This window comes from Durio zibethinus, chromosome 2 (genome assembly GCF_047325235.1).
Source record: "Durio zibethinus cultivar Kanyao isolate XHJ-2024 chromosome 2, ASM4732523v1, whole genome shotgun sequence".
Classification (NCBI taxonomy): Eukaryota; Viridiplantae; Streptophyta; class Magnoliopsida; order Malvales; family Malvaceae; genus Durio; species Durio zibethinus.
In genome coordinates this window covers 27,685,584-27,706,201 of record NC_143163.1, presented here as the reverse complement: position 1 = coordinate 27,706,201, position 20,618 = coordinate 27,685,584, and positions in this window count along the sequence as shown.

The following is a 20,618-nucleotide window of genomic DNA, read 5'->3' as shown; positions in this document are numbered from 1 at the left end:
TTTAATAATATTCCAAAACTTAATAACCAATAAAATTAAAAAATAAATCTAATTGCCAAACCAATTCAAATAGTTGAAACTATATAAATGATTATCTATTTCAAATCGTTATATCCTTTTCTTTTGTCATAAAATAATTGTTTTGTTTATACAAGCTTATTCATATTAAAAAAAATACTAATTTCATAATACTTAAAAAACTAGTAAGAGATTTAAAAAATAAATTTGTTTATCAAATCATTTCAAATGGTTAAGACTATTAGAATAATTATATACTTCCAATTGTTTTGACCATTTGTGTAGTCATAAAACAATTGTTTCAATTCATACAAGCTTATTCAGAATAAATTAATACTAATTTATTAACATTCAAAAAATTAATAAGAAAGAAATTTAAAAAATAAATCTATTTATTGAACAAGTTCAAATAGCTATTATTATTTGAACAATTACCTATTTAAAATTGTTATAACCTTTTAATTTATCATAAAACAATTGTTTCAGTTAATACAAGCTTAGATGGAATAAAATAATACTAATTTATTAATATTTCCTAAATTAATAAGTAAGAAATTTAAAAAATAAATCTATTTACCAAATTAGTTAAAATAATTATGGTCATTTGAATAATTATCTATTTCAATTCATTATGACGTTTTATTTTGTCATAAAACAATTGTTTTCTTTATCACACAAGCTTATTTGAAATAAAATAATACTAATTAATTAATAGTTCAAAAATTAATAGGTAACAGATTTAAACAATAATCCTGTTTACCAAACCAATTTAAATAATTATGAGTATTTGAACAATTATCAATCTCAAATCATTAAAATCTTTGTTTTGTCATAAAACAATTGTTTCTAATCATAGAAGCTTATTCGGTTAAAAATAACACTAATTTAATAATATTTTAAAAATTAATAATAGATTTAAAAAATAAATGTGTTTGCTAAACCAGTTCAAATAGTTAAAACAATTAGAATAATTATCTATTTCAAATCATTCAAATATTTTATTTAGTCATAAAATATTTGTTTCATGTCTTACAAGCTTATTCAGAATAAAATAATCCAAATTTATGAACATTTGGAAAATTAATAAGCAAAAGATTTGAAAAAATAAATTTGTTTACCAAATAAGTTTAAATGGTTATGACTATTTAAACAATTATTTATATAAAATTGTTATGACCTTTTGTTTTGACATAAAACAATTGTTTCAATTCATAAAAGCTTATCCAAAATAAAAAAAAAAAGAAGTAGGAGTTTAAAAAAATAAATTTGTTTACGAAACAAATTCAGATAGCTATGACTATTTGAACAATTGTCTATATAAAATTGTTATTACCTTTTATTTTGTCATAAAATAATTGTTTAAGTTCATACAAGCTTATTTGAAATAAAATAATTCTAATTTATTAATATTCCAAAAATTAATAAGTGATTTAAAAAGTGAATCTATTTGCCGAATTAGATCAAATAATTATGATCATTTCAACAATTATCTATTTCAAATTGTTATCACATTTTGTTTGGTCATATAACAATTGTTTTTTATCATACAAGCTTATTCATAATAAAATAATAATAATTCATTAATCTTTCGAAAACAAATAAGTAAGAAATTAAAAAAATAAAACTATTTACCGAACCGGTTCAAACAGTTTTGATTATTTGAACAATTTTATACTTCAAATCCTTATAACTTTTTGTTATGTCATAAAACAATTATTTCTATTCATACAAGCTTGTTTAAATAGTTTTGACTATTTGAACAATTATCTATCTCCAACTGCTATAATCTTTATTTTGTCCTAAAACATTTAATTTCTATTCAATAAGCTTATTTGGAGTAAAATATTGCTAAATTAATAATATTCTAAAAATTAATAAGGATTTAAAAAATAAATGTGTTTGCCAAACCAGTTCAAATAATTAAGACTATTAGAACAATTATCTATTCCAAATTATTTTGACATTTTGTTTAGTCATAAAATAATTGCTTCAACTCATACATGCTTATTCGAAATAAAATAATACTAATTTATTAATATTCAAAAAATTTATTAAGTAAGAAATTAGAAAAAAAAATTTGTTTAGCAAGCAAGTTCAATTGTTTTTGACTATTTGTATAATTATCTATTTAAAATCATTATGACCTTATATTTTATCATAAAACGATTGTTTCAGTTCATAAAAGCTTATCTGAAATAAAATAATATTACTTTATTAATATTAGAAAAGTTGATAAGTTAGAGATTTAAAACATAAATCAGTTTATCGAATCAATTCAAATAATTATGGCTATTTAAACAATTATCTATTTTAAATCATTATGAACTTTTGTTTTGTCATAAAATAATTGGTTTTCATCATACAAGCCTATTTGGAATAAAATAATACTAATTTATTAATATTTGAAAAATTAATAAGTAAGAGATTTAAAAAATAAATCTGTTCATCTAATCAGTTCAAATAGTTATGACTATTTGAACAATTATATATTTCAAATTGTTATAACTTTTGTTTTGCCATAAAACAATTAATTTTATTCATACAAGCTTATTGGGAATAATATAATATTAATGCAATAATATTCTAAAAATTAATAACTAAGAGATTTCAAAATTAAATTTATTTGCTGAGCCTATTCAAATAGTTAATGCTATGTGAACAATTCTTTATTTCATATCGTTATGACCTTTCGTTTTGTCATAAAACAATTTTTTAGTTCTTACTAACTTATTTGAAATAAAATAAAACAAATTTATTAATATTTAAAAAAATTAATCAGTAAGAGATTTAAAAAATAATTATGCTTGTTGATCTAATTCAAATTATTATGACTATTTGAATAATTATTTATTTCAAATTGTTTGACCATTTTTATGTCTTAAAACAAATGTTTTTGTTCATATAAGTTTGTTTAGAATAAAATAATACTAATCTATTAGTATTTTGAAAATTAATAAGAGATTTAAAATATAAATCTATTTATCAAACCAATTCAAATAGTTATGAATATATAGGCAATTATTTGTTTCAAATCATTATGACTTTTTATTTTGTTATAAAACAATAGTTTCTATTCATACAAGTTTATTTAGGTTAATATAATATTAATTTATTAATATTTTGAAAACTAATAAGCAAAAATTTTTAAAAATAAATATGTTTACCGAATTAGATTAAATAGTCATAACTATTTGAATAATTATCTATTTTAAATCACTATGACTTTTTGTTTTGACATAAAAAAATTATTTCAGTTCATATAACGTTATTTGAAATAAAATAATACTATGTTATTAATATTCTGAAAATTAATAATTAAGAGATTTAAAAAATGAATCTATTTATCAAACAAGTTTAAATAATTATGACTATTTGAATAATTATCAATTTGGAATCGTTATAACCTTTTGATTTGTCATAAAATGATTTTTTCTATTCAAACAAGCTTATTTCAACTAACATAATACAAATTCATTAATATTAAGACAAGTAATAAGTAAAAGATTTAAAAAATAAATCTGTTTATAGAACAAGTTGAAATCATTATGATTATTTAAACAATTATTTATTTCAAATTCTTATGACTTTTTTGTTTTGTCATAAAACAATTGTTTCTATCCATACGAGCTTATTTGAATTAAAATAATATTAATTTATTAATATTTCGACAATTAACAAGTAAAAGATTTTAAGAAAATATGTTTACCAAACAAGTTTAAATAGTCATGACTATTTGAATAATTGTCTACTTCAAATCATTATGACCTTTTGTTTTGCAATAAAATACTTATTTCAACTCATGTAAGCTTATTTGAAATAAAACAATACTAATTTATTAATATTCCAAAAATTAAAGAGTAAGAGAATTAAAAAAAAATAAATCTGTTTATCGAACAAGTTCAAATAGTTATGACTATCTAAACAATTATCTATTTTAAAGCATTATTACCTTTTGTTCCAAAACATTATGACCTTTTGTTTTGTCATAAAACAATTGGTTCTATTCATTCAAGCTTATTTCAAATAAAATAATATAAATTTATTAATGTTCCTAAAATTAATAAGTAAACATTTTAAGAATAAATCAATTTTTTGAACATGTTCAAATAATTATGACTATTTGAACAATTATCTATTTCAAATCGTTATGATCATTTGTTTTGTGATAAACCATTTGTTTCTTTCAAAAAACCTTATTTGAAATAAAATAATACTAATTTATTAATATTCCAAAATTAATAAGTAAAAGATTTTAAAAATAAATTTGTTTATCAAACAAGTTCTAATAGTTATAACTATTTGAATACTATTTATTCCAAATCGTTATAATCCTTTGTTTTGTCATAAAACAATTGTTTTTGTTTATACAAGTTTATTTGGAATAAAATACTAATTTATTAATATTCTAAAAATTAATAAACTGAAGATTTAAAAAATTAATCTATCTACCAAACAAAGTCAAAAAGTCATGTCTATTTGAACTATTATCTATTTCAAATTGTTATGACATTTTGTTTTATCATAAAACAATTGTTTCTATTCATACAAAATTATTCAGAATAAAATAATACTAATTTATTAAAATTTCAAAAATTAATAAGAGATTTAAAAACTAAATCTCATTACCGAACTAGTTCAAATAGTTATGACTATTTAAACAATTATTTATCTCAAATCGTTATGATCTTTGTTCTATCCTAAAACATCTATTTTTGTTCATACAAGCTTATTTGAAGTGAAATATTCCTAAATTAATAATATTCTAAACATTAACAATTAAGGATTTAAAAAATATGTGTTTACCGAACCAGCTCAAATAGTTAAGACTATTAGAATAATTACCTATTCAAATGGTTTTGACCTTTTGTTTAGTCATAAAATAATTGCTTTAGCTCATACATGCTTATTCAAGATAAAATAATACTAATTTGTTAACATTCAAAAAATTAAAAGGTAAGAAATTTAAAAAAAAAATTTGTTTACTGAACAAGTTCAAATAGTTTTGACTATTTGAACATTGTCTATTTAAAATTATTATAACCTTTCTTTATTATAAAATAATTATTTCAGTTCATAAAAGCTTGTTCAAAATAAAATAATATTACTTTATTAATATCATAAAAATTGATAAGTTAGAGATTTCAAACATAAATAAGTTTAGTGAATCAGTTCAAATAATTGTGGCTATTTGAACAATTATCTATTTCAAATCATTATTAACTTTTGTTTTGTCATAAAACAAAATTTTTCATCATACAAGCCTATTTGAAATAAAATAATACTAATTTATTAATATTTCAAAAATTAATAAATTGGAGATTTAAAAAATAAATCTATTTATCGAACCAATTCAAATAGTTATGATTATTTGAGCAATTACATATTTCAAAATGTTATAACCTTTTGTTCAGACATAAAACAATTATTTTTGTTCATACAAGCTTATTTATAATAAAATAATACTATGTAATAATATTCTAAAAATTAATAACTAATAGATTTAAAAAATAAATTTATTTGCTGAACCAATTCAAATAGTTAAGGCTATATGAACAATTTTTTATTTCAAATCATTATGACCTTTTATTTGATTGTGAAACAAATTTTTCAATTCTTACTAACTTATTTGAAATAAAATAAAAAAAGTTTACTAAGATTTCAAAAAATTAATCAGTAAGAGGTTTAAAATATAATTTTGTTTATTGAACTAGTTTAAATAATTATGACTATTTGAACAATTATCTATTTCAAATCGTTATGACCTTTTGTTTTGTCATAAAACAAATGTTTTTGTTCATTTAAGTTTGTTCGAAATAAAATAATACTAATTTATTAATATTTCAAAAATTTATAAAAGATTTAAAAAATAAATCTATTTATAAAACCAATTTAAATAGTTGTGAATATTTAAGCAATTATTTATTTCAAATTATTATGACTTTTTGTTCTGTTATAAAACAATAGTTTATGTTCATACATGCTTATTCAGATTAATATAATACTAATTTATTAATATTTTGACAATTAATAAGTAAAAAGTTTTAAAAATAAATATGTTTACTGAACTAGATTTAGTAGTCATGACTATTTGAATAATTATCAATTTCAAATCATTATAACCTTTTTTTTTGTCATAAAATAATATTTCAATTCATATAAGGTTATTCAAAATAAAATAATACTATGTTATTAATATTTCAAAAATTAATAATTAGGAATTTTAAAAATGAATTTATTTACCAAACAAGTTTAAATAATTATATAATACTATGTTATTAATATTTTGAAAATTAATAATTAAAAGATTTTAAAAATGAATCTATTTACTGAACAAGTTTAAATAATTATGACCATTTGAATAATTATTGATTTAGAATTGCCATAACCTTTTAGTTTGTCATAAAATAAATTTTTTCTATTCCTACAAGCTTATTTCTAATAAAATAATACAAATTTATTAATATTAAGGCAATTAATCAGTTAAATATTTAAAAAATAAATTTGTTTACTGAGCAAGTTCAAATCGTTATGACTATTTGAATAATTATTTATTTCAAATTCTTAGGACTTTTTTGTTTTTATCATAAAACAATTATTTCTATGCATACAACCTTATTTGGATTAAAATAATATTAATTTATTAATATTTTTACAATCAATAAGTAAAAGATTTAAAGAAAAAAAGGTTTACCACACAAGTTCAAATAGTCATGACTATTTGAATAATTATCTACTTCAAATCATTGTGACCTTTTGTTTTGTAATAAAACAATTGTTTCAATTCATGTAAGCCTATTTGAAATAAAATAATACTAATTTAGTAATATTCCAAAACTTAAAGAGTAAGAGAATTAAAAAATAAATCTATTTGCTGAACAAGTTCAAATAGTTATGATTATCTGAACAATTATCTAATTCAAAACATTATGACCTTTTGTTTTGTCATAAAATAATTGGTTCTATTTATGCAAGCTTATTTTAAATAAAATAATATAAATTTATTAATTTCCATAAATTAAATAAGTAAAAATTTTAAAAATAAATTTATTTTTTAACACGTTCAAATAGTTATGATTATTTGAACAATTATCTATTTCAAATCGTTATGACCATTTGTTTTGTTATAAACCAATTGTTTCTATTCAAAAAACATTATTTCGAATAAAATAATACTAATTTATTAATATTTCAAAATTAATAAGTAAAAGATTTTAAAAATAAATCTGTTTACTGAGTAAGTTCAAATAGTTATGACTATTTGAATAATTATTTATTTTAAATCATTATGATCCTTTGTTTTGTCATAAAACAGTTGTTTCTATTCATACAAGTTTATTCAAAATAAAATAATACTAATTTAATAAGATTATAAAAATTAACAAGTTTAATGTTTAAAAAATTAATCTATTTCTCGAACAAGTTCAAATAGCCACATTGATTTGAACTATTATCTATTTCAAATCATTATGACATTTCGTTTTGTCATAAAACAATTGTTTCTATTCATACAAAATTATTTAGAATAAAATAATACTAATTTATTACTATTTCAAAAATTAATAAGTGATTTAAAAACTAAATCTTTCTACCAAACCAGTTTAAATAGTTTTGACTATTTGAACAATTATCTATCTCAATTCCTATTTTGTCCTAAAACATTTATTTTTATTCATATAAGCTTATTTGGAGTAAAATATTGCTAAACTAATAATATTCTAAAATTAATAAGTAAGGATTTAAAAAATAAATATTTTTGTTGAACCAATTCAAATAGTTAAGACTATTAGAACAATTATCTATTCCAAATCATTCTAACTTTTTGTTTAGTCATAAAATAATTGCTTTAGCTCATACATGCTTATTCAAAATAAAATAATACTAATTTATTAACATTCAAAAATTTATTAAGTAAGAAATTAAAAAAAATCTGTTTACCGAACAAGTTCAAATAGTTTTGACTATTTAAACAATTATCTATTTAAAATCATTCTGACTTTTTATTTTATCATAAAACAATTATTTTAGTTTATAAAAGCTTACTTGAAATAAAAATAATATTACTTTATTAATATTATAAAAATTGATAAGTTAGAGATTTAAAATATAAATTAGTTTATCGAATCAATTCAAATAATTATGACCATTTGAACAATTATCCATTTCAAATCATTATTAACTTTTGTTTTGTCATAAAACAATTATTTTTCATCATACATGCCTATTCAGAATAAAATAATATTAATTTATTAATATATCAAAAATTAATAAGTAGAAGAATTAAAGAATAAATCAGTTTATCGAAACCAGTTCAAATAGTTAAGACAATTTAAACAATTATATATTTTAAATTGTTATAACCTTTTGTTTTGTCATAAAAAATTTTTTTTATTTAAATAAGTTTGTTCAGAATAAAATAATATTAATTTATTAATATTTTGAAAATTAATGAGTAAGAGAATTAAAAAATAAATATGTTTATTAAGCCAATTTAATTAGTTAAACTATTTGAACAATTATTTATTTCAAATTGTTATGACCATTTGTTTTGTCATAAAATAATTGTTTATGTTCATACAGTCTTATTCGGAATAAAGTAATGCTAATTTATTAATATTCTAAAAATTAATAAGCATTGGATTTAAAAAATAAATATGTTGGTTCTGATTGTTTGAACAATTATCTATTTCAAATCGTTATAACCTTTTGTTTTATCACAAATCAATTGTTTCTATTCATACAGCCTTATTCTAAACAATATAATTCTAACTCGTTAATTTTTCAAAAATTAATAAGTAAGAGATTTTAAAATATGAATTTATTTATTGAACAAGTTCAAATACTTATGACTATTTGAACAATTATCTTTTTCAAATCACTATAACCTTTTGTTTTGTTATAAAACATTTTTTTTTCTATTTAGACAAGCTTATTTCAAATAAAATAACACAAATTTATTAATATTCTAACAATTAAAAAGTAAAAGATTTAAAAAATAAATTTGTTTACTGAATAAGTTCAAATAGTTATAACCGTTTGAACAATTATTTATTTTAAGTTGCTATGACTTTTTATTTTGTCATAAAACAATTGTTTTTGTTCATACAAGCTTATTCAGATTAAAATAATATTAATTTATTAATATTTTGACAAATAATAAGTAAAAGATTTTAAAAATAAATATGTTTATCAAACAAATGCAAATAATCATAACTATTTGAATAGTTATCTATTTCAAATCGTTATGACCTTTTGTTTTGTAACAAAATAAATATGTTTATCGAACAAATCCAAATAATCGTTATTTTGACAAATAATAAGTAAAATATTTTTAAAATAAATATGTTTATCGAACAAATCCAAATAATGATATAGGTTTATTCAAAATAAAATAATACTAATTTATTAATATTCTAAAAATTAATGAGTAAGAGATTTAAAAAATGAATCTGTTTACTGAACAAGTTTAAATAGTTATGACTATTTGAACAATTATCTATTTCAAATCATTTTGACTTTTTGTTTTGTCATAGAACAATTGTTTCTATTCATACAAACTTATTTTGAATAAAATCATATAAATTTATTAATATTGTAAAAATTAATAAGTAAAAATTTAAAAAATAAATCTGTTTTCTAAACACATTTAAATAGTTATGACTATTTGAGCAATTATCTATTTCAAATAGTTATGACCTTTTGTTTTGTCGTAAACCAATTGTTTTTGTTCATACAAGCTTATTCGAAATAAAATAAAACTAATTTACTAATATTTCAAAAATTAATAAGTAAATTATTTAAAAACTAAAATATTTACTAAGCAAGCTCTAATAGTTGTGACTATTTAAATAATTATTTATTTCAAAAAGTTATGATATTTTATTTTGTGATCAAACAATTGTTTTATTTATACAAATTTATTCGAAATAAAATAATACTAATTTATTAATATTCTAAAAATTAATAGGTAAGAGATTTAAAAAATAAATCTATTTATCAAACAAGTTCAAATAGTCATGCCCATTTGAATAATTATCTATTTCAAATTATTATGACTTTTTGTTTTGTTATATGACAATTGTTTTTGTTCAAACAGAATTATTCAAACTAATTTATTAATATTTTGAAAATTAATAAGAGATTTAAAAACAAAATCTGTTTACTGAATTAGTTCAAATAGTTATAACTATATGAACAATTATCTATCTCAAATCGTTATGGTCTTTATTTTGTCATAGAACAATTGTTTCTTTTTATATTAGCTTATTCGGATTAAGATAATACTAATTTAATAACAAAAAATAAATGTATTTTGCCGAACCAGTTCAAATAGAATAATTATCTTTTTCAAATCATTCTAACCTTTTGTTTAGTCATAAAATAATTATTTTAGTTCATACAAGCTTATTTGAAATAAAATAATATTAATTTATTAACATTCAAAAAATTAATAAGCAAGAGATTTTAAAAAAATAAATATGTTTACCAAACAAGCTCAAATAGATATAATTATTTAAATAATTATCTATTTAAAATCGTTATGACCTTTTGTTTTGTTATAAAATAATTGTTTCAGTTCATAAAAACTTATTGAAAATAAAATAATACGACTTTATTAATATTTCAAAAATTATTAAGCAAGATATTTAAAAATTAAAATTGGTTTTCGAATCAATTTAAATAATTAAGACCATTTGAACGAATATTAATCTCAATTTGCTATAACCTTTGTTTTGTCATAAAAATTTGTTTCTAATCATACAAGCTTATTTGGATAAAAATAATACGAATTTAATAATATTTCAAAAACTAGGTGGTAAGAGATTTAAAAAATAAATGTGTTTGCCAAATTAGTTTAAATAGTTAAGACTATTAGAATAATTATCTATTTCAAATCATTCTAAGATTTTGTTTTGTCATAAAATAATTGTTTTAGTTCATACAAGCTTATTTAGAATAAAATAATACTAATTTATTAACATTCAAAAAATTAATAAGCAAGAGATTTGAAGAAATAAATATGTTTACGGAATAAGTTCAAATAGTTATGATTATTTGAACAATTATCTATTTAAAATCATTATGAACTTCTGTTTTGTTATAAAACAATTGTTTCAGTTCATAAAAACTTATCCAAAATAAAATAGTAATACTTTATTAATATTTCAAAAATTAATAAGTAAGAGATTTAAAAAATAAATTAGTTTACCTAATCAGTTGAAATAATTATGGCAATTTGAACAATTATATAGTTCAAATCATTATTACCTTTTATTTTGTCATAAAACAATTATTTCTCAACATGCAAGTTTATTGAAATAAAATAATACTAATTTATTAATATTTTAAGAATTAGTAGGAGATTTAAAAAATAAATTTGTTTACCAAACTAGTTTAAATAGTTATGACTACTTGAACAATTATCTATTTCAAATTGTTATAAGCGTTTGTTCTGTCATAAATCAATTATTTATGTTCATACAAGTTTATTCAAAATAAAATAATACTAATTTAATAATATTCTAAAAATTCATAACTAAGATATTTAAAAAATAAATTTATTTTCTGAACTAGTTCAAATAGTTAAAATAATATGAACAATTATCTATTTCAAATTGTACTATTTTAGCTTATACAAGTTTGTTTAGAATAAAATAAAACTAATTTGTTAATATTTCAAAATTTTATATGTAAGAGATTTAAAAAATAATTCTATTTACTGGACCAATTTAAATACTTATAACTATTTGAAAAATATATATTTCAAATCATTATTACTTTTTGTTTTGTCATAAATAATTGTTTTTGTTTATATAAGTTTGTTCAAAATAAAATATTACTAATTTATTTATATTTAGAAAATTAATCAGTAAGAGTTTAAAAACTTAAATATGTTTACCAAGCAATTTCAAATAGTTTTCACTATTTGAATAATTATCTATTCCAAATCGTTATAACCTTTTATTTTGTCATCAAACTATTGGTTCTGTTCATACTATTTTATTTGAAATAAAATAATACTAATTTAATAATATTCTAAAACTTAATAACCAAGAAAATTAAAAAAATAAATCTAATTGCCAAATGAGTTCAAATAGTTAAAACCATATAAATGATTATCTATTTCAATTCATTATGACTTTTTTGTTTTGTCTTAAAATAATTTTTTTTATTCGTACAAGCTTATTCAAATTAAAATAATACAAATTTAATAATATTTCAAAAATTAATAAGTAAGAGATTTAAAAAATAAATTTATTTTTTGAATCAGTTCATATGGTTAAGACTATTAAAACAATTATCCATTTGATATTGTTCTTACCTTTTGTTTAGTTATAAAATAATTGTTTTAGTTCATATAAGTTTATTTGAAATAAATTAATACTAATTTATTAATATTCAAAAAATTAATAAAAAATATTTAAAAAATAAATCTATTTATTGAACAAGTTCAAATAGTTATTACTATTTGAATAATTGTCTATTTAAAATCATAATGACCTTTTGTTTTGTCATAAAACAATTGTTTTAATTAATACAAGCTTATTCAAAATAAAATAATACAAATTTATTAATATTCTGAAAATTAGTAAGTAAGTGATTTAAAAAGTGAATCTATTTACAGAATCATTTCCAATAATTATGGCCATTTCAACAACTATCTATTTCAAATCATTATTACCTTTTGTTTCGTCATATAACAAATGTTTTCGATCATTTAAGCTTATTTGAAATAAAATAATATTAATTTATTAATCTTTCAAAAATTAATAAGTGAGAGATTTAAAAAATAAATCTATTTATCGAACTAGCTTAAATATTATGACTATTTGAATAATTGTATACTTCAAATTGTTATAACCTTGTGTTTTCTCATAAAATAATTATTTATGTTCATACAAGCTTATGTGGAATAAAACAATACTAATCTATTAATATTTCAATAATTAATAACTAAGAGAATTAAAAATAAAATCTGATTACCGAACCAGTCCAAATATTTAAGACTAATAAACAATTATCCATTTCAAAATGTTATGACCTTTTATTTTGTCATAAAACAAAATTTCAATTCATACTAGCTTATTCAAAATAAAACAAAATGAATTTATTAATATTTTAAAAATTAATAAATAAGAGATTTAAAAAAATATATTTCTGTTTACCTAACCAGTTTAAATAATTATGACTATTTGAACAATTATCTATTTCAAATCATTATGACCTTTTGTTTTATCATAAAACAAATGTTTTTGTTCATATAAGTTTGTTTGAAATAAAGTAATACTAATCTATTAATATTTCAAAAATTAATAAAATATTAAAAAAATAAATCTATTTATCAAACTAGTTTAAATAGTTATGACTATTTGACAAATTATTTATTTCAAACCATTATGACTTTTTGTCCTATTATAAAACAATTGCTTCTATTCATACAAGCTTATTCTAATTAAAATAATACTAATTTATTAATATTTTGACAATTAATAAGTAAATTTTTTTTTAACTAAATATGTTTGCCGAACTAGATAAATTGTCATGACTATTTGAATAATTATCTATTTCAAATCTTTATGACCTTTTGTTTTGTCATAAAGGAATTGTTTAAGTTCTTATAACTTTATAAATAAAATAAAACCAATTTATTAATATTTTGAAAATTAATAATTAAGAGATTTAAAAAATCTATTTATTGAACAAGCTTATTTTGAATAAAATAATATAAATTTATTAATATTAGGACAACTAGTAAGTAAAAGATATTAAAAAATATGTTTATCGAATAAGTTCAAATCGTTATTACTATTTGAATAATTATTTATTTCAAATTATTATGACTTTTTGTTTTGTAATAAAACAATTATTTCTATTCATACAAGGTTATTCAGATTAAAATAATATTAATTTATTAATATTTTGGCAATTAATAGGAAAAAGATTTAAAAAATAAATATATTTACCGAACAAGTTGAAATAGTCATGATTATTCGAATAATTAACTATTTCAACTCATTTGATTTTTTTTTTTGTAATAAAACAATTGTTTCAGTTCAAATAAGCTTTTTTAAAATAAAATAATACTAATTTATTAATATTAAAAAATTAATGAGTAAGAGAATTAAAAAAAATTAATGAGTAAGAGAATTAAAAATTAATCTTTTTTACCGAATATGTTCAAATAGTTATAACTGTATGAATAATTATCTATTTCAAAATATTATGACCTTTTGTTTTGTCATAAAACATTTGTTTCTGTTCTTTCAAGTTTATTTTGAATAAAATAATATAAATTGATTAATATTACAAAACTTAATAAGTAAAAATTTCAAAAATAAATCTATTTTCTAAGCACATTCAAATAGTTATAACTATTTCAACAATTACCCATTTCAAATCATTATGATCTTTTGTTTTGTCATAAACTAATTATTTCTGTTCATAAAAGCTTATTTGAAATAAAATAATACTAATTTTTTAAAATTTCAAAAATTAATAAATAGAAGATTGAAATAATAAATCTGTTTACTAAGCGAGTTTAAATAGTTATGACTATTTGAATAATTATTTATTTCAAATTATTATGATCTTTTGTCTTGTCATAAAACAATTATTTCTATTCATACAAGTTTATTTGAAATAAAATAATATTAATTTATTAATATTCTAAAAATTAATAAGTTGGAGATTTAAAAATAAATATGTTCACTAAACAAGTTTAAATAGTCATATCCATTCAACTATTATCTATTTCAAATCGTTATGACATTTATTTTGTCATAAAATATTGTTTTTGTTTAAAATAATACTATTTTAGTAACATTTAGAAAATTAATAAGCTTATTCATAATAAATTAACAATAATTTATTAGCATTTGAAAAATTAATAAGAAAGAGATTTAAAAAAATAAATTTGTTTTCCAAACAATTTTAAATAGTTATTACTATTTGAACAATTGTCTATTTAAAATCATTATAACCTTTTAATTTGTCATAAAATAATTATTTCAGTTAATACAAGTTTAGATGGAATAAAATAATACTAGTTTATTAAATTTTTGAAGTTAATAAGTAAGAAATTAAAAAAAAAAATTTGTTTACTGAATCAGTTAATATGATTATGGCCATTTGAATGATTATCTATTTCAAATTGTTATGCCCTTTTGTTTTGTCATAAAACAATTATTTTTGGTCATACAAGCTTATTTGAAATAAAATAATACTAATTTATTAATATTTAAAAAATTAATAAGTAAGAGATTTAAAAAATAAATTTTTTTATCGAACCAGTTTAAATAGTTATGACTATTTGAACAATTATCAATCTCAAATCATTATCATCTTTATTTTGTCATAAAACAGTTGTTTTTTATCATAAAAACTTATGTAGTTAAAAATAATTCTAATTTAATAATATTTCAAAAATTAAGAAGTATGAGATTTAAAAAATAAATGTGCTTGCGGAACCAATTCAAAAAGTTAAAAGCACTATAATAATTACCTATTTTGGATCATTCTGATCTTTTGTATAGTCATAAAATATTTGTTTCATATCTTACAAGCTTATTTAGTATAAAATAATCCAAATTTATTAACATTCAAAAAATTAATAAGTAAGAGATTTGAAAAAATAAATTTGTTTAACAATCGTAATTGTTTCAATTCATAACAGCATATAAAATAATATTAATTTCTTAATATTTCAAAAATTAATAAGCAAGAGTTTAAAAAAATGAATTTGTTTATCGAACAAATTCAAATAGTTATAACCTTTTGTTTTGTCATAAAACAATTGTTTCAATTCATACAAGCTTATTCGAAATAAAATAATACTAATTGATTAATATTTTAAAAATTAATAAATGATTTAAAATATGAATCTGTTTACCAAATTAGTTCAAATAATTGTGGCCATCTCAACAATTATCTATTTCAAATCATTATTACCTTTTGTTTAGTCATATAGCAATTATTTTTATCATACAAGGTTGTTTGGAGTAAAATAATAATAATTTATTAATCTTTCAAAAAATTAATAGTTAAGAGATTTAAAAAATAAATCTGTTACTAAACCTATTCAAATAGTTATGACTATTTAAACAATTGTATACTTCAAATAATTATTTAAAAAATAAACCTTTTGTTTCGTCATAAAACAATTATTTATGTTCATACAAGCTTATTTGAAATAAAATAATAGTAATTTGATAATATTTTAAAAATTAATAACTAAGAGATTTAAAAATTAAATTTGTTTGCCAAACTAGTTCAAATAGCTAAGACTGTATGAACAATTATCTATTTCAAATCATTATGACCTTTTCTTTTGTCATAAAACAAAATTTTCAATTCATACTGGTTTATTTAAAATAAAATAAAATGAATTTATTAATATTTCAAAAATTAAGAAAAGATTTAAAAAATAATTCTATTTACCTAACCAGTTCTAATAATTATGACTATTTGAACAATTATCTATTTCAAATAGTTATGACCTTTTGTTTTGTCATAAAACAAATGTTTTTGTTCGTATAAGTTTGTTTGGAATAAAATAATATTGTTTTGTCATAAAACAAATGTTTTTGTTCGTATAACAAATGTTTTTGTTCGTATAACAAATGTTTTTGTTCGTATAAGTTTATTTGGAATAAAATAATACTAATCTATTAATATTTTGAAAAGTAATAAGAGATTTAAAAAATAAATCTTTTTATCAAACCAATTCAAATAGTTATAATTATTTGAGCTATTATTTATTTCAAATTGTTATTACTTTTTGTTCTATTATAAAATAATAGTTTATGTTCATAGAAGCTTATTTGGATTAAATAATACCAATTTATTAAATTTTGGCTATGTAAAAAATTAAAAAAGTAAATATGTTTACCAAACTAGATCAAATAGTTATGACTATTTAAATAATTATCTATTTCAAATTGTTATGACTTTTATTTTATCATAAAAAATTATCTTAGTTCATACAAGCTTATTCGAAATAAAATAATACTAGGTTATTAATATTCCAAAAATTAATAATTAAGAGATTTAAAAAATGAATCTGTTTACCAAACAACTTTAAATAATTATGACTATTTAAATAATTATATATTTGAAATCGCTATAACCTTTTGTTTTGTCATAAAAAGATTTCTTCTATTCATACAAGTTGATTTCGAAAAAATAACATAAATTTATTAATATTAAGACAATTAATAAGTAAAAGATTTAAAAAATAAATATGTTACTAAACAAGTTTAAATCATTATGATTAATTGAACAACAAATTGTTATGACTTTTTGTTTTGTCATAAAACAATTGTTTCTATTCAACAAGCTTATTCAAATTAAAATAATATTAATTTATTGATATTTTGACAATTAATAAGTAAAATATTTAAAAAATAAATATGTTTACAAAATAAGTTCAAATAGTTATTTCAAATCATTTTGACCTTTTTGTTTTGTAATAAAACAATTATTTCAATTAATATAAGTTTATTTGAAATAAAATAATACTAATTTATTAATATTTTAAAAATTAATGAGTAAGAGAATTATAAAAATGAATATATTTATTGAAAAAGCTCAAATAGTTATGACTATATGAACAATTATCTATTTCAACACATTCTGACTTTTTGTTTTATCAGAAAGCAATTGAATCTATTCATGAAAGCTTATTTCAAATAAAATAACATAAATTTATTAATATTCTAAAAGTTAATAAATAATAATTTAAACAATAAATTTATTTTTTTGAACACATTTAAATAGTTATGACTATTTAAATAATTTTTTATTTCAAATTGTTATGACCATTTGTTTTGTGATAAATCAATTACTTTTGTTTATAACAGCTTATTCAAAATAAAATAATACTAATTTTATTAAAATTTAAAAAATTAATAAGTAAAAGATTTAAAAAATAAATCTGTTTACCAAGCAAATTCAAATAGTTATGACTATTTCAATAAATATTTATTTCAAATCATTATGATCTTTTCTTTGGTCATAAAATAATTGTTTCTATTCATAAAAATTTATTCAGAATAAAATAATATTAATTTATTAATATTCTAAAAATTAATATGTTGAAGATTTAAAAAATAAATATGTTTACCGAATAAGTTCAAATAGTCATGTCCATTTAAGCTGTTATCTATTTCAAATCATTACGAAATTTTGTTTTGTCATAAAATAATACCAATTATTTAGAATAAAATAATACCAATTTATTATTATTTCTAAAATTAATAAGGATTTAAAAAATAAATGTATTTGTTGAACCTGTTCAAATATTTAAAACTAGTAGAATAATTTTTTTTCAAATAGTTTTGATTTTTTCTTTAATCATAAAATAATTGTTTCAGCTCATATATGCCTATTCAAAATAAAATAATACTAATTTATTAACATTCAGAAAATTTATAAGCAAAAAATTTAAAAAATAAATCAGTTTACCGAACAAGTTCAAATATATATGACTATTTGAACAATTATATATTTAAAATCATTTTGACCTTTTATTTTATCATAAAACAATTGTTTCAATGCATAGAAGCTTATTCAAAATAAAATAATATTACTTATTAATATTTCAAAAATTGATAAGTTAAAGATTTAAAAAATAAATTAGTTTATCAAATCAGTTCAAATAATTAAGGCTATTTAAACAATTATCTATTTCAAATTGTTATGAACTTTTGTTTTGTCATAAAACAATTGTTTTTCATCAGACAAGCCTATTTGGAATAAAATAAAACTAATTTACTAATATTTCAAAAATTAATAAGTAGGAGATTTAAAAAATAAATTTGTTTACCATTCAAATAGTTATGATTATTTGAACAATTATATATTTCAAATTGTTATAACCTTTTGTTAAGTCATAAAATAATTATTTTTGTTCATACAAGTTTATTCAAAATAAAATAATACTATTGTAATAATATTCTAAAAAATTAATAATTAAGAGAGTTAAAAAATAAATTTATTTGCCAAACCAATTCAAATAGGGCTATATGAACAATTCATTATTTCAAATCGTTATGATCTTTTATTTTGCCATAAAATAATTTTTTTTAGTTCTTAGTAACTTATTCGAAATAAAATAAAAAAATTTATTAATATTTTAAAAATTAATAAGAGATTTGAAAAAAAGTATGTTTATCGAATCAATTCAAATAATTATGATTATTTGAATAATTATCTATTTCAAATCATTATGACATTTTCTTTTGTCATAAAATAAATGTTTTTGTTTGGAATAAAATAATATCAATTTATTCATATTTTGGAAAAAATAGAAGAGATTTAAAAAATAAATCTATTTACTAAACCAATTTAATTAGTTATAACTATTGAAATAATTTTTTATTTCAAATTGTTATGACCATTTGTTTTGTCATAAAACAATTGTTTCTATTCATACAGTCTTATTCAGAATAAAGTAATGCTAATTTATTAATATTTTAAAAATTAATAAGTAATGGATTTAAAAAATGAACCTATTGGTCTCACCAGTGCAATTAGTTATGACTTTTTTAATAATTATCTATTTCAAATCATTATGACTTTTTATTTTATCACAAAGCAATTGTTTCTATTTGTAAAAGCTTATTTGAAATAACATAAATCTAATTTATTAATATTTTAAAATTAATAAGTAAGAGATTTAAAAAATGAATCTGTTTATCGAATAAGTTGAAATAGTTATGACTATTTGAACAATTATCTATTTCAAATCACTATAACTTTTGTTTTATCATAAAATAATTTTTTTCTATTTGTACAAGCTTATTTCAAATAAAATTGTACAAATTTATTGATATTTAGACTATTAATAAGTAAATGATATAAAAAATAAATATGTTTATCAAATAAGTTCAAATACTTATAACTATTTGAACAATTACTTATTCAAATCATTATGATATTTTGTTTTGTCATAAAACAATTGTTTTTCTCCATAAAGGCTTATTTGGATTAAAATAATATTAATTTTTAATATTTTGACAATTAATAAGTAAAAGATTTTAAAAATAGATATGTTTACTGAACAAGTTCAAATAGTCATAACTATTTGAGTATTTATCTATTTAAAATCATTATGACTTTTTCTTTCATCATAAAACAATTGTATCAATTCATATAGGCTTATTCAAAATAAAATAATACTAATTTATTAATATTCCAAAAAATAATGAGTAAGAGATTTAAAAAATTAAACTATTTTTTGAACAAGTTCAAATAGTTATGACTATTTGAACAATTATCTATTTCAAATCATTATGACCTTTTGTTTTGTCATAAAACAATTATTCTTATTCATACAAGCTTATTTGGAATAAAATAATATAAATTTATTAATATTTCAAAAATTAATAAGTAAAAATTTAAAAAATAAATTTATTTTTTGAACACGTTCAAATAGTTATAGCTATTTGAACAATTATATATTTTGAATAGTTATGACCTTTTGTTTTATCACAAACCAATTGTTTCTATTCATACAAACATATTCAAAATAAAATAGTACTAGTTTATTAATATTCCAAAAATTGATAAATAAAAGAGCTAAAAAATAAATCTGTTTACCGAGC